Raw genomic sequence first — 10,268 nt, forward strand, 5'->3', positions numbered from 1 at the left:
TCTGATCTTGCTACTGTCAAAAGAAACAAAGGAAGAACTGAAGACATAGTGAATTGAAGATGTTATGATGTGGTTGATCAGTGAAGAACAGAAGACCTGAAACTGAGAATATAAAAGACTGTTCTTCCTGATGTCTTGAAAGTTGAAGTAGTTTCTCTTGCTCTTGAATTTATTGAAAATTGTAAGTTTAATATATGTTTAGTTTTAGCCAAAATAAGACAAAGAGGGAGATTGTTGATGCTCTGCTCTGTAGTATTGTCTTATTCGCAATCCATGCTTGGCTAAAGCATAATAACAGCTAAATGTAATATTGTATAAGTCTTGCAAATATGAAAAGAACAAAACAGGTACTGAAGCAAGATGTTATATGGAATGTCATGACTTCAACCATGACATCCCGCCTGCAGAACCGAGGAAGGAAGATTCAGTTTGATTTAAAATAGATACAGAATATTCTATGTGAATATTATATAATCCTATGTGGCGCATATTTAAAGGTCAACGTATCAAGTCAGAATATTGAAGAATCAAATCTGAAGATTGAAGATTCAATGGTTTCTAATTTAGGAGATAAATTAGGAAACTTATGATTGAAGACCTTACTTGTAGCAAAAGAAATCTGCTGATTTGTAACTGTCATACCCCAAAATTTTCCCATCATATTTCAATGTATTTTGATTCACATGCTCAAGGCTATACCAGAAGTATGCACAGTCACTTGTCTCCTAAACAACAGCCCTCCAACTAGGGTTCTGATCTTCTCAAAGAAAAATCAATTTCTGATGCCTCCATTGGACCCCATGGCCTCTCATATGATTCAAAGGATCCTCATATCAAGTTTCAAGCTCTGATTCACAAGATTTCTCAATTAACAGTTTAAATGGTCAACAGTCGACTAGTTTGACCTAAAAGTCAACCATGGTCAAATCACTGTCAAAACTCCTGATTTTTGGTCAACATCAACATTTTGAAATAACATTCATCATTTGATTAAGGTTTGATCATGATTCATCAAGGAGAGCTCAGAAATCATCAAAAGTCCAAGTTGCTAATTAAGGGTTTCTAGGAGAAAGTCAACCCAACTTTGACTGATCGTATCTCTCTCATACTTTATCAGAAATTCCTCAACCAAAGCTCATTCTCAAGGAAGTTCATTTCTCTACAACTTTGATGTTGGGTCCAAGGTCAAGAAATGCTTCCGCCTGAGAGATATAAGTCAAAACATTATAGGTCCTCCTAAAAGTCAACAAAAAGTCATTTTCATCTCAAAGCGTGGTACATGAACATGGTAGACTCAATTGAGACAAAACCAAAAGGATCTTGTAGAGGACATCTTGAGCTTTCTACAAAGTCCAAGAACACATTTAATTGAGTTAAAATTGAGGGAGTTAGGGATGACACAAGTCGGCTAATATTTGAAAAATACATAAGTGCTAATTCAAAGAATTTAGAGATTTTTGACTAATGGGCCTATCATGTGAATTCTAAATGTCCATGACCTCATGAGAAGCCCATAAACCCATCCTTACCTATTTTATGATTTTTTTTTGTTTTAATTTTGTATTTATTCATTTAAATACCAAATAAAATCAAATAAATCATAAGTTAGTGATTAAAGGTCATATTTGATTTTTAATCAATTCAAATCAATATCATGAATAATCTAAAACGTAAAAAAGGGTGTGAAAAATAGAGTTGGACCAATTTGGAAAAATCTCATAACCAATTTCAATCAAGTTTCAATCAAATCTCAATTATTGGAATCACATGATTTTTCTCCAATTTCAGTGACCTAATCCATCTCCATATATAACGAAATGTGATCAGATGCTAAAGAGAGGTTTTTTTGCTGCCGCAGACGAATTTTATTTCTACTCTAAAAATCATGAAGCAAGAGGAGTTTGCAGTCCAGGCTTCAGGGGAGTTCAAGCCAAACCAAGCGTGCCAATCGATTCCCTGAAGTCTTCTGATCGATCTCAGCCTTTTACAACACATCCAAATGTTCAAAATCGTAACATAACCGTCCTTTGTTTCAAGCCTTTTCAACTTTCGATTCCATACATATATGCATATTTCGTTGAATTTGACTGTGTATTCATGTTTATGACTTTGTTTCTATGCTTTCTGGATGATTTGATTGAAGCTTGAGTGCAGGTATGTAGATTCACCATGGTTAGGGTTCCAAACCTTGAATTAGGATTTTCTGGAATTGACAAAATTAGACCAAGCTGATGGTACCATCACGTTCAAAATGCGATTTCCTATTGAGCCATACTATTTCTTCCGTTTATTGATGGTATGGATGGAGTAGGAATGATGCCGAAGAGGAAGCTCACGGGGTGTTTACGGTGATTTCCGGTAAACAACCGCTAGTCTTCCAAACTATAATAAATATGATTTGGTTACTTGCAGGATCGACTAGATTGATCCTAGGACACATAGTCAAGAAGATTGTTATCAATGTTCATTTGAATCATATTCGTAATTTGTCCTCTTCGATGAGTATTGTTCGATTCAAGAATCTTGGTAATTGCTTCGTTATATGTAATTATAACTTCAACAAGAAAGATAAATAACATAACATATGAAACTTAAAGATTGTTAAAACATAAAGAATCTTAAACTGCAGAAACGTTAAAGACTTTAAAAGTAAATGATCATGAAAGTAAATTCGGAAGTAAAATAAAGATACAGGAATGTAAATGACAAGAAATAAATGAAATGCAGTAATTCAGAAATGTATTCGAAAATGAAATACAATACACATGTATTAAAATGGTGGTGTCATACGTACATTTTCTCAGCGAACTCTTTCTCGTAACACTTGATACTTGAGTAAATATGTGAGTGATTTGTACAAAATGAACACACGGAATCCTAACATTAAAACTCCTATTTATACTAGTTTCGACCTTAACGGTCCTACACTAATCTGCTGCCACGTTTCTCATCAGAACTTCCAGCGAAGCCATCTGTATTTGAACGGTTACGAAACCGTCTTCGAATTTCAAATCTTCCCGCCTGAGTCCATCTTCGACGCGTGGCAGTGTAAAAACACTATGAAAACACGCTAAGTAGTAACACTTAAATATATACTTTATAAATTTTGTCTAAGTCCCGAAGACATATGCTTTCATTAGTCTTTCAGTGTTCACTATCTTCAACGAACTTAGAAGTCTGTATCTTCGAGGCATGACCATCAGTAGCCATTCTTTCACTTTTTAAGGGATGGCCATCAGTAACCATCTTTCCTTCGATTCTCAACTCCTTCGAAGGACAATATAAAACGAAATCTTCAGCTAACAAATTGCCCCCAATAAATGCCTGTTTCGAGAATCAACAGAAATAGGCGTTTCTTGTCATTATAAGATTTCGTTTTTATGATCTTTGAAAGTTCCAAGACTGCTGACTAACGTCATAATCACTGATAACACTGTTTCCGAAACGTCTTGTCATTTTCAAAGATGTCTTCTCATAACTTACATTCCCACGTTTTAACCTTACTTCCTGATCATTACTCCTACATACTAGGAGTGAAGCTAACTCATTCGACCGCCGTTGGATTAAATCACCAGCCGCCATGTGTCTCTCGGGTTTTACCCAAAAGATTTAAAAGGGTTTCCGTTAAACCTTTAAATATTTGACCTTGTGCCTTTATACCACCTTCCATTCATCTTCTACACCGAGAAAACTAAGAATATCTTCACTCTTTCTAAAATCTTGCTCTTTTTAGCAAAAACTCTTCCATGGCTTCATCTTCAAATGTTCTTCAACCCGCTTTGAAGCTCCAATCAACAACACGTTCTAGGGAACGAGAGTTCGTTCCAAACCCTAATACTGAAGAAATACGCGCAATCTACGCTTCCCAGGTAATCATACCTTTTGATCTTTCTGGAAAAACTCTTGCTTTTATGGGTCCGTTACCGAGTGAAAGTATCCAATCTGTGAATAAATTCTTCCCTGCTTATTACAAGACTAGACCATTAGTTAGCAAAGTTAAGATAGATGAAGACGGTCGTTCTCCTTTAGGCAAATCTGCTAATGCTGAGAAAACTTCAACTGCAACCCCTTTAGCTTTAGCCAAAATTAGGTTAAACTATATGACCAATTCTGTAAAAGTTTTTAGGTCAATCCCTTTAGCCAAAGATCCTGACTTGTATTATGCTTGGCTAGAAAAGGTAGAGAAACAAAAAGGGTCCTTTTGGAAATCGTTAGGGATATACGATTTGATCCAACTATCAAAAACAGGTTTAGAATACAACCAACCCATGTTAGTAGCAGCGGTTCATTTCTGGGATGCTTCTCACAATACCTTCCATCTTCCATGTGGAATGGTTACCCCCACACTTTTTGATGTGGCTGCTATTACGGGACTTCGACCAACTGGTGAAACCTTTGATCCCAATGACATGGATAATGACATTATAGGTTTCAACGATTCGCAAGTTACTTACACGGAATTCATCCAGAAACACCATATTACCACCGAAGCGACAGTATCTGACGAAGAGCATATTGCTTTTCTAGCATTATGGCTCTCACGGTGCGCCTTCTGCTCAAGATCTATCCAGGTTGCAAAGAGGTACCTTTGCATGGCTAATCAGTTGCATGCTGGTAGAAAACTCAACCTCAGCCAACTACTTCTAGGGTCTCTTTACGATAACCTTAGTGAAGCTGCGAATCTTACCAAGAATTTCAAATCTGGCAGTTTACTTTATGCTGGTCCTTTTTGGTTATTGCAACTGTGGCTCAATGCCACATTCGAAACTTATCTTCCTTTTCGAGGAGATGTCAATGAGGAAGATAGCACAATCAAAAATCGAACTATAGAAGGGACCAGGTTAGCTTACCTAACTCCAAAAGAGGAAATGGGAAAGCTTCATGAACATTTCTTGGCGTATTCAATGATGTTTGCTCGGCGTGATCAGTTCGATCCTTCCATGGCCCCATTTGTACACAGAATAATAGGTCCTGAATGGTTTACTCGAAAATTTCCACCAACATCTCAAGATCAGCAAACTGAATCCATGGAAATTTGGGAAGCCTTTCTGACTCCAAGATTATTTTCCCACCGTCTTCGACCATCAAAGGGTCAATGTATCCTCATGTGTTATCAACCAAATTTGGTCTCGAGGCAGTTTGGGCTAACTCAAATAACACCCAAGTGCTTATATGAGAAAAGGAACCATATGTGTTTCCACACTTTGTATCTGACTGAAGAAGAATGTGAACGAAAAATCAACAAATATACTGGCGTTGCCAACCTTTCTCCTATTCCTTTCGAACCTTCTTTTTACTCTACACCAGATTTTCATCAATGGTGGACAGAGTATTATAGCTCTCAAATTTTTGATGCTGATAGCCTTGCTCAAGAACTAACCGCAGCTTTCACTGATGTGCAGGAGAACTTCAAAAAAGGTACTTCAACTCATATTAAAGAAATACAAGCTTTTCAAAAATTCTTTGAAACTATCTATAGGCCTGATGATCTTAGTCGGACCGTTCGTGAGGCTGCAGTCACTTTGCGCGAAAAGTTTTCCACCAAACTAAATAAATTGAAATTGCCCTCGTATGTTCGACCAGAACTACGTTATGAAGTGGCTTTCAAACTTCATCCTCCAAAATTCCCTCCACTACCAAGTGCTGATTTTGGTGTGGCTCTAAGTCCTCCTTTCCCAGACTGGTTCGTGTGTGGGAATGCTCTCAAAATTCTTCAAGAGAGTGCCAAAAAACATGCTGAACGAGTGGTTCCGACTAAGCATACCTTGGATACTTTCAAAGGACATCTTCATATAGATCTTAAACACGTTCGTGTCCTGACTCCAATACCTGAAGGTTTGGATTAAGGCAATCTTTTTCGACTGACTTTTCTTTTCTTTTACTGATATACTGATTTCAGTCTCAACTACAGCTGTTGCACGAAGGAGGAAGATTAAAGAAGCTTCTGCCCCAAAAGAGTCTGAGGCATCTAAAAGCGACAAACCAAACGAAAGTGATTCGATCGTCACGGACAAGAAGCCCACGGTAAATACTTATCTCATACTCTAAATCTTGTGCAACTCTGTGATTGGTACTCATCTTTCTCATCTTTCACTTGCCAGAGCTCGAAACCCCCAACGGGTTTGAAGCGTAAAGCTTCTTCGACCAATGCCTCAGATGGTGAAGACAAATCTCCTCCTCAAACTAGACAAGGACAGAAAAAGAAACACAAAGCTGTTACCCCTTCAAGAAAAGGGAAAAAGGCAAGTCCTTCAAAAGCTGCTTCTCCTGGCAATAAGGCGTCTTCTGAAGAGTCTCCTTTGAAGACTGCCAGCAATGCTCTTATTTTGGAAAGTCATAACTCAAGCCCAGACAATAATCCACCCAAGGTATCTTGCGTTTGTCTTACATATTATCTTGTAATTTTAACTAACTAATTGCACTGGCATTTTACCTTGTTATTGCAGGATGATGTTGGCACTGCTACTTCTGGTTTCAAAGACCCTGGCCTCACCATTGATGTTGATAAACTTTATGGTAATTGTTAAACTTCAACTTTCCTCAATTAAAACTTTCGAAGGCTTAACCTCATGATTATCTTGGCTTCGTTCGAAACAGATACTTCTCAAGCTAGAACCCATGTTCTCTCACCAGTCTTCGAAGACGTTAGGCCAATTGCCACTATATTGCCTAATGAGCCAATCGAAGAAAGCCAATCTACTGACGAATCCCCACCTACTCATCAAGGCAAAGATTTGGAAGAGGATCATCCATTCTCCGGCAGCGACAATGTGAACCAGCAAACTCATGGCAACGAAGATTCTGCATCAGAAAAAGATGCCATGGAGGAGATTTCTCAACCAGAAAACCAATTTCTCAGGGGACTTCGACTCCCGATGTAAAAACTATTCCTGAGACAACTTCGACGCCTGCTCCTACGAAGCCTACTTCTTCGGAGCTTGAACAACTTAAACAAACTGATCCTCTTGGGTTCCTAAGGGCTATCATGAATGTGAATACTTCTTCACTTTCGGAGCCTGATGTTTCTCCAGCTGTAACTGCAGATTCTAGTGACAAGGAAGATACTCCTAACCTTCTTCGACAGATAAAAGAGAGATTCTTTGGGGTCAATCTTGTAGATGTTCTCAACCGGGACCCTGTTAAAAGCTACAACTTAAATCAACTTTTAAAGAAAGTAGATTTGCTTCAAGTTTCCCCAGAAGTCTCAGAGATGATTGTTTTGCTAGGCTCTCTCCTTGAACAACTCCAAGCTGACATTCTTCGAAAGCAAAACGTCGAGAAAGAATTATCTAAGATAGTGGCCTCTCATGACTCTTCATGGAATTCTGCTGTGGAAGCCACAAAACAAGGTGAAGCCCTCAAGCTTAAACATTCGGCGAATCAAAAAGCCATTGATGAATATGAGAAGAAAATCAACTCCTGGAAACAAGAAATAAAAATGCTCGAGGGCAAGATAAAGGAAGCTGAAAGTAGCCAAGCAGCCCTCCAAGAATCTAACCAACAAGATTTGCTCGAAGTGGTGCAGTCAGGAATCAAACATTTCGAGACTGCACAGAAGTTAGTGCCAGAGATCGAAAAGTTGAAGAAACAAAGGGCACTAATTGACCTTCGAATGTCCTCATGGGAAACTCAATATCTGAAGATCAAAAGGAATCTCCCTGAGGACTTTAGCTAGATGTCTTCAATCTTGTTTCATTTGTTGGATTTTTATTTTGTAATCGAGACATATAATATTTGTACGCCTGACTCCCATTTCTATCTATAATATTTGCTTGCACTAATTTTAACAAATCTTTCAATTTTCTGCCAAATATATCTTTAGATTTCCTACAGTGCTTTTTATTAAATACAACATGTAGAACCTGAACATCCTTCGCAGCACTCTTGCCTCTAGACTTGACGTTTCCACTTCTTCTAGCCATAATCATTATTAAAAGTGACGTCACTTTCTCCAAAACGTCGGTTTTCAGACGTGCGTGCATCAGTTTAATGATTACTTTTCAACTTCCAAGGGCGGGAAACGGCGGAGGCCATAACTTCTTACTTTGAAAAACGAACCGCAGTCTAATCACTCATTAAAAATGTAAAACCAACCTTCAGTATTCTCCTTCTATATAAAGGGTTCCATATCACTTTTATTTCTTCATTCAAATATTTCTTCCCCAAACCAAAACACAGAAAAAAAAGAAAACACAACTCTTTCCTCTCAAACACCATTTTTCCCTGAAATGGCTGGAATTCTTTCCTTTAACGATCTCAAAGCTCTCATCAAGGGTGAGTTCAGACTTGATGAGGATGAACTCCTTCGTCATTTCATTAACATTGAAAATCTCTTTGCTAATCAGGAACTGAACTTCTACTTTGAGGAAGTCCTGGAGGGTGCCATCTACCCTAATATGGTGGCAGAGTTTTGGATGAATGCGTCTTTACGCATGGACCCTGAAGGTAGAGCCACCATTGATTCATCCGTTCGACATGCTCACCTTAGCATTACCCCCACCACTATTGCCAATCTCATAAGATGCAATAACACCGGAGCAACTTTTGATGATAATGTTCTTAGCATGACTACTCATATCATGTTGAGAACACTCATGGACAGTGATCGCTACAGCGCACAAACCATCAGGATTTGGCACCAAATGCTCGTAGGCAACTTTCAACCTCGGGTGATTGATGAGAATAACATCATGGTTGAAGATCTGGAGTTTATTCTCTGTGGTATTCGGGGAAGAAAGATTAACATACCTTTGATGATCTTCAAAGGTCTTGTCAAAGCTGTTGCTATCGGCGTGGACCGTTGAGAAAGTGTAACTTGCCTTCCATACGGGAGACTCCTTAGTTACATTTTTCTCAAGAAAGGCGTAGTGAGAAGAATGCGTGATTCTGGGGCTAGGGACATGTTCGAAGCTGAACCTGTTCCTCTGCTATCTCTGGACAGTCAAGACGCCAGAATTAACTAGCGAGTCTAAGTTTAATCTTTTTGTATGTCTATGCCTTCCTCTCTTTTGTAATCTCAGATCCTATTTCTGGATCTTTTTGTAATGAAATGTATTTCCATGCTTGCAATGAAAAGAATATTTTGGTGCTTTGATTTTTCTTTCCATAATTTTTTCTGATTCTAAAGCCATTTTGATCAATGTGAAGTATACTTTGACACATGCCTGACCATTTTGGCTTTTCGTAGTACTTTAAGTGTCTACGTCTTTGCAATCTTTACTTCATGCATGCTAGGTTTATATCTCTTCAAGTATTTCCCGTTTACTCTTAAGATCCTGCGATCTTCTGCTAACTCTTCTATTTCGTAGGCATTGTTCGAGAATACTTTTAAGATTCGAAAGGGTCCTTCCCAATGTGGGGACTATTTACCAAGTGCCTGATTCTTTCGATCTATAGGTAGAATAACTTTCCAAACTAGATCATTATTAACAAAAGTTTTACCTTTCACCTTTTTGTTATATGCTCTGGACACTCTTTCCTTTTGCCTCTTTATCATTTCCAATGCTCGAAGCCTGTCTTCGTCCAAATCTACTAACTCGTTCATCATTAATTCCCAGTATACGTTGGGAGGAATGTCTGCTTGCCTTTGTATTCTTACTGATTGCAAACATATCTCAATTGGAAGTACCGCGTCATGTCCAAACGTTAACTGAAAAGGAGTTGTATTTGTGGCTTCTTTTGGAGACGTTCGACAAGCCCAAAGTGCCTGATCTAAAGTCTTATGCCAATTCTTGGGTTTCCTTCCTACATGTTTCTTAATAAGGCCAATTATTACTTTATTTGCTGCTTCAACTTGGCCATTTGCTTGAGCATAATAAGGTGTAGAAGTAAATAACTTGAAACCTATTTCTCTGGCAAAGTCTTGCATTTTTCGTCCAGTAAAGACTGATCCCTGATCCGTTGTTATGCTTTCTGGGATTCCAAACCTATATATAATATGTTTTTGAATAAACTCAATCACAGCCTCTTGATCCACATTTGCCAGCGGTATTGCTTCGACCCATTTTGTGAAATAGTCTATTCCCACCAAAATGTATCTTTGGCCTTTAGAGGACTTGGGGTGAATTTCTCCAATCAAATCTAGTGCCCATCCCCTAAAAGGCCATGGTTTTACTATCGTACTTAGTTCGTTTGCTGGGGCGTGTTGGATACCTGCGTGTTCTTGGCATTCTTGGCACCCTTTTGCAAATTCTATGCAATCTTTTAACATCGAAGGCCAATACATCCCATATCGAAACAAAAGCCATTTCATTTTGTGCCCTGCTTGA

The sequence above is a fragment of the Vicia villosa genome, unplaced genomic scaffold (assembly GCF_029867415.1).
Source record: "Vicia villosa cultivar HV-30 ecotype Madison, WI unplaced genomic scaffold, Vvil1.0 ctg.001929F_1_1, whole genome shotgun sequence".
NCBI lineage: Eukaryota > Viridiplantae > Streptophyta > Magnoliopsida > Fabales > Fabaceae > Vicia > Vicia villosa.